This window comes from Palaemon carinicauda, chromosome 12, assembly GCF_036898095.1.
Source record: "Palaemon carinicauda isolate YSFRI2023 chromosome 12, ASM3689809v2, whole genome shotgun sequence".
In the NCBI taxonomy this organism is placed as follows: domain Eukaryota; kingdom Metazoa; phylum Arthropoda; class Malacostraca; order Decapoda; family Palaemonidae; genus Palaemon; species Palaemon carinicauda.
Window position 1 is genome coordinate 143,129,341 of NC_090736.1, and position 7,069 is coordinate 143,136,409.

Sequence of the window (7,069 nt, forward strand, 5' to 3'; positions counted from 1 at the left end):
TTGAAATTCAAATAATATAGTAGCTTGATTGAAATTCGAGTAGTTTAGTAGCTTGATTCAGATACGATGTCTTAGAGACTGACCATATATGCATATGATCAGCTCTCCAGTCCCTTCTCCACATAAGCTAGGACAAGGGCGGGCCAGGCAATGGGTGCTGATAATTTAGCAGGTAGACCTAAAGGTTCCCCAAACCCCACAAACCTCACAAGGATAGCGAGCTTGCATACAGTACAAGAGACTATCGATATCGAGTAGGACTCGAACGCTAGTCCGACGATCGCTAGGCAGGGACGTCAGTAATTTACATAGAAATAAAACGGAAATTGAAATGTAAATGTCAAATGCGATTGAGTATTAATCTTACAGTCTTATTTTTCTTGGTATTGTGCAAATATTTGTATGGGGGAAAGACTTGATATTCAATAATTCACATAGAAAAAGAAGCCGATATAGAAATGTAAACAATGATTTTATTCGTTTTGTAAAGTATTATTCTCAGTATTATTCGTATTTATTTACAGGTAGAGATGATTAATCCTGCTCGTTCTCAGTTGTGATAGGAAATCTAAAAGTGATAATGATTATTACAGCAATTTAAATGATAATTATACAAATACATTAGAGTAAAACGGATTACCTAATAAGACAGCACACAAAATATACCTGAGAAGGGAAGCCTGGTGAAGACAATGTCGATTCTACAACAACAACAAAAATGCAGCTGTTTCTAGTCAACTACAGGATAAAGGGCTCATACATGTCTTTATTCATGTCTGGTGTTTGGCCAGTTTTCATCACCACACTAGCCAGTACGGTTTGGTGATGGTGGGAAACTTTAGTCCGATGGCTCAGAGCAAACCAAGATAAAGATTAAAGGCCACACATGATGGCATAGGCAAGGGACAGTGACGTTGGCCTAGCAAGCAGGACAATGCCCTAGAGACTGACCATAAATGATCAGCACCCAAGCCCCCTCCCCACCCAAGCTAGGAGCAAGATAGGCCAGGCAATGGTTGCTGATGACTCAGCAGATAGACCTGTAAGCACCCCCTAAACCCCCCAATCCTTAGCTCACAAGGATGGTGAGATTGCAGCGACCAAAGGAACTAACGAGTTTGAGCGGGACTCGAACCCCAATCTGAGATGTTACCACATAGGCCCCCACAACCGTAAGTAAGAGTATAAACAGTTTCACACACATAGGCACACGGAACATAGATAAGAGGAAAAGTGGAAAAGTGATGAGAGAAAAAGGAAGAATGGAGAATTTCAGCAAAGGTATAAAAAAAAAAGAAAAAAAAATACCGGCCCCCATATAAGATTAAAATAAAATGCACTTAGAGATTTTTTTTTTTCGTCAACTACTTCTTAAGTAGCTTCTTTTGCCTTTTATGTTGTTCAAAAGAAAAGGTGAGATAATACCAGGTCAGTGTGATGAAGGTGAGGATTATGACCTTTGTGATGATGTAAAGATTAATGCAAATGTGTTGATGATATTTTTTTTAGTGTTTTAGATATATACAGTATACACACACATATATATATATATATATATATATTTATATATATGTATATATATATATATATATATATATATATTTATATATTTATATTTATATATAAAAGTATGCATACATTTATACTTATATGAATATATAAACATATATACTTTATAAATATATATATATATATATATATATATACATACGTACATATATACACACATATATATATGCATATATATATATATATATATATAGTATACATACATTTATACTTATATGAATATATAAACAAATATAGTTTATCTATATATATATATATATATATATATATGTATATATATACTTATATGTGGTGTTTGTGTGTACAGTATGCGTGTATTGTGTTATAAAACATTTAAACGCTCAATTAATGTAAAATCCTTTTGTTCTATTTTATATTACATTTACAAAAAAGTAAATCACAATTAACAAGATTAACCCTGGATAGGTATGTTATTTGACCACCCTAATTAGGTATTGATGGGTCGACCTCGACCCAGGGTCACAAAAAAATTCACAACATTTTACTATTAAAAAAAATTTCAAAGAATATTCTATTCATCAAGAAAAGTAAATGAAAGTAACGTCCAAAAAATATTTACTACAAATGAATTATAAAAATAAGTATACAAAAATTAACGACTTTGCCAAAAAATTCACATAAAATCCAAATATGGAAATAAGCTAAAACTATTTTAAGCACTTATTTTACGATAATTAACACCAGAGGGGGAGGAACCACAAGAGAACCTTTCCTGAAAGGAGAAAAATAATTATATTTTATTTTTGGCTAAGAAAATCTATCCTCTTTTCAACATTTTTTGGGGTAGGTAAATGACATAGTTAGAGGCTGAAATCTTTACAGGATATTGTATTATTATCGTACAACAAAAATGTGTAAAAGAATCTGCACTTGGATATTATTTAGTTTTATGAAAATGAGAATTTATTTTTCTCTTCGGATTTCTATTTTGATTTTTTTTTTCATAAATAAAATCATTATATCCATTTCTGAGCATGGTTATTATACATGAAAATATCAGAAATTTTATTTAAAAGAGGAATACATAGAGCTATGCCTGCTTGTGTAGGATATGCTCACAACATGGCCGCCAACCACACCACTTTGGGAGGTCAAATCTGCTACCTGAAATGGAGAAAGATATGTCAATATCATCGAGTCATTTACTTATATAATTGTTTAGGTATGGTAGGTAGAATGAAGCTTATAGATTATTTGGCAATTAAAAAAATTAAATGATTATTATAATAAAGGTACAAACTTACAAAAAACAGGAGAAATTATAAGCTATTTTATAAAAACATAAGGTGTAGAAGACATTCACAAACACTTTACAACAATCCTTTTTTATACACGCCTAAACACTACTGCACATTCGATAATTATAAAAAAATTTGATACTACACAACTTACCTTAATTAGGTATTGCTGGGTCGAGCTCGACCCGAGGGTATCTCAGAAATAGCATAAGGAAAAGAGCTGGGATGAAATGCGTCCTCACCCGACTGCTGCACACACTGAACTGAGGTCTCGCAGGTCGATATCACTCACAACCAATATGGATGAAAGATTATGGCAAAAAAAAATAAAAGTGTTTTTTTTTTCTTAACCTCGGGTCGTATACGACCAAGGCCGTCTCGAAAGAAGGCCAGGTCAGTGGGGGGGGGGGGGGGTAAGAAATGTCCCACGTGTCCCGAGTAGTTCTATCACACTGCTACTATAGGCTTTAAGTAAAGGGGTCGGGCTCTATTTCTTTACATTTTCTGCTGTTATTCCAGAAAATTTTACTGTTTGGGAATCCAGGCTAGAGCCTATTATGTGGTGTGTATCAAACTGCAAAGGGAGTTACCGAAATAGATCGAAAGTATGTGTTTTTCTTCCAAATACAGATGCAGAAAAAACCTAGTGATTGCAAGTTATCAGGAGAGCCGAATATGTTCCTAAGATAGTAGGGGAAGTACTATATCTATTGCTGTAATAATTATAATTGCATTACATTGTTCATGTAGTATTGGTCACAGAATATCAGCCACTTGTATAAGGATTTAATCTAAAAATTACCTAACTGTTTACAAAATTACTTGGGTATTCACACTTTTTTCCCTTGCTACTTACTACTTAATTATTTCTTTGATTTCTTCTCTTTCAATTCTTGCTTCCTCATTCTTCGGTTGCTTCCTCTCTCTCTCTCTCTCTCTCTCTCTCTCTCTCTCTCTCTCTCTCATTTATATGAAAATGTGTTATGCACTTTAATATTGCATGTAAACACTTTTCAGGTAACACAGCTTCACTTCAAATCTAATGATATTGAATCTGACACATCCTTCTTCGATAAGACAATTGGGAAGAACCTCACAGCTAAGAGCATTGCAAACATTAATAGTAAAAGAGTAAAAATAAATCCGTCAAATACTTCAAGTAAAGAAAATGTACAGCAAGATCAGGCGATTGTGGGTGATTGTGCAAAAGATAATATAAAATAATTCTAAATTGCCTGAAAGGTTTATTTATGTTAATGTTTTATTTTTTTAATTAAATTATTAGAATCATTCTATTTTTTTCGGTATACAAGCGTAGTTTGGAATCAGTGGGTCTTGGAATAAGGCTACTGCCTCGGGAAAGTTTTATTTTAATTTTATTACTTTTTTTCTGTCAAATTTTTCTTAGCCGGGTTATTCAAGGTCGTCTCCTTTTGGTGTGTATGATGTCTTAATTTTTCTATGAGGATTATCAGCTGTAAACTGTAACGAGAAACAAAGTGTATGCATAGTGAGTGGTGTGTGATAGAAAGAAGGGTTGAGGATGGCTAGGTGTCCCGTCTCCATATCAAATCGACCTATTCGTGCCGACTTCTTCCCCACTGACCAGGCCTGTACTTGAAACGGCCTTGATACGACCCACCACACCTTCATTGCTTTACTGTACTATCGACTGTACTCTCTGAACTGTACAATTCTGACGTCATGGGACACGCAAAGTCTCTGATTTCCTAAAAGATTCGTCTAATTTCGTTCTATCTTAAATCGTTGTTTATCAAATATGCAATAGGTAATTAGTGAAGTGTGGAAATACCACACGTTTTAAAAATACGTTGATTGAATTATATCTTTTTTTTTTTGGGGGGGGGGCGTTGGCTGTTGCGTCAATTTTTGGTGTTGGCATATTGAAGTATTATACTCAATTTTTTTTAATGAGTCGCATTTGCACCGACTCCCAGGAGGTGCCCTTTTAGCTCGGAAAAGTTTCATACTCTCTGATTGGTTAGAATGATCTTGTCCAACCAATCAGCGATCAGGAAACTTTCCGAGCTAAAAGGGCTCCGCTGCGAGTCGGTGCAAATGTTTCTCGCTAAAAAAATTGACTATAGAAAGAATATCATTGTATTATTTAAAGGTATTCTTTTTTAGGGGTGTACTTTGGTTAAGGTTATAGAAAAAACTTTTACAATTAACTGTACATTGTTTCCACCCCTGTTTTTTAGTTTTCTTAAAACTAGAAGTAGGTTTTTTTTCAAATGATTTTTAATAGTTCATGCGAAATTTGATATTTGCTTTCATTTCAGGTCTATTTTTGGGCTAGTTAGAAAATGTTGTCGAGTATCCCTGTCAGGTGATATATATATATATATATATATATATATACCTCTTTTTAATTATTCTTGCCATATTTCCTTTCTTATTAGTTCATTACCATGTTAAGTCTCATGACTTTTTCCTTTTATATGTTTACTAAAGACTATTAATATATTGTTTGCACTGATACTATATATATATATATATATATATATATGTATATATATATATGTGTGTGTGTATATATATATAATATTAGTAAACAATAGATTAAAACAACAACCTCAAACATCGCCGTTTCATGCCCACTCTAAGAAAAAGGCCTCAGACATGTCTTTAGTCATGTCAGGGCTTTACCATTTTTTTTTATCACCACGCTGTCCAGTGAGGGTTGGTGATGGTGGGAGATTTTGGACTGATAGCTCACAGCAAACCCACTAAGTATGGGTGGCTCTGATCAGTACAGCTGGCCATTTTCATCGCTAAGCTGGCCAGTGGGGATTGGTGACGGTGAGAGATTTTAGACTGATAGCTCGCAGCAAACCACCTAGTATGAGTGACCCTGACTAGTACAGCTTTGCTGATCATGACAATCCACAACCCATTTCACCACTATTAGGTATCCCCACTCAGAAGTGTGTACCTTAAAAAAATATAATTTTGAAACTTAAAGTTTTACATCTGAAAGTTCATAATAAATATGATCTCACGCATACGTGTGCAATGGTTATACTAATATTTGTTAATGAACGTCAGTAGTCATCATTGCCAGCCCATTTTCAATTGCTCTCAGCAATGCAATACTAATCAAATCGATTCAAATTCAAATAATTCCAATACAACGAAATTTAGTCAGTGGAGTTGGCAACAAAATGGACACCCTATCTCTAAGGCATTTTAAAAAGACAGGAGTCGTTTTCCTGATGGCATTGGACTTGGGCGGGGGGTGGTTGGGTTATGGGATGCAAGGTGGGTAGGGGCGTCATTCAACATGGAATTAAACATGGGCGGATTCGATCGATCAGAATGATGCTTGAGAGAGGTAGATTTGCACAAAGGCAAGTGCAAACATCGCTTTGAGAATGATTCCACTAAAAGCTTTTATCATTATTCTGCCTACCTCCTTTTCGTCGTCGTCGTTGTGTTCGGCTTCATTGGATTCGGCTCCGTCTTCTCTCTCTCTCTCTCTCTCTCTCTCTCTCTCTCTCTCTCTCTCTCTCATTTGTCACGATGAAGATAAGTTATTATTTTGAAAGCTAAAAACTACATAATAAAAGGTTTTTATTTTTGTGTATTAGCGTAATTAATAATGGGTATTTGAGGAATCTAATACTCTTCCCATTCATATTAAATTAAATTGAGTGCAGAAGAGTAATTGAGAATGATACATTTTCGATTAATTGAAGTTCAAGTTAAAGTAAGTAATGAATAGTATTATCAATTGTGTATAAGTAAATTGTATTAGGAAATTGCATGGTGAGTTAAGTAAGATTTCTCTTTTGGTAATCTAACCTATATAATAAAGAGCAATTGTCAGGCTATATATATATATATATATATATATATTATATATCTTTATATTTTATTCTCGGTCACGCTCAGCGGCATCGTCAGACGTGTAACTACACGGTCTCTCCCCTTCCTTCGGGTAGGGGCGAGATAGAGTACTCATACCCTGGTGAGAGGGGGTACCCCGAGAGGTACACTCGGAAACCATAATCTCCCACAAATTGCAGAAACTGCCGTGTTGTAGTTAGGAAAAGGGGAGAGGGTGCGAATGGTCTTCGTGAATATTATAATAATGATAAACATATATAAGTCATTAGGGAAATAGGAGGTCCAGCGCTAGACTGAAATAATACTGATAAAATTTAATGAGATAAAAGCTGATGTTTCAGTTATTCTGAATTTCCTGGAATAATTAATAT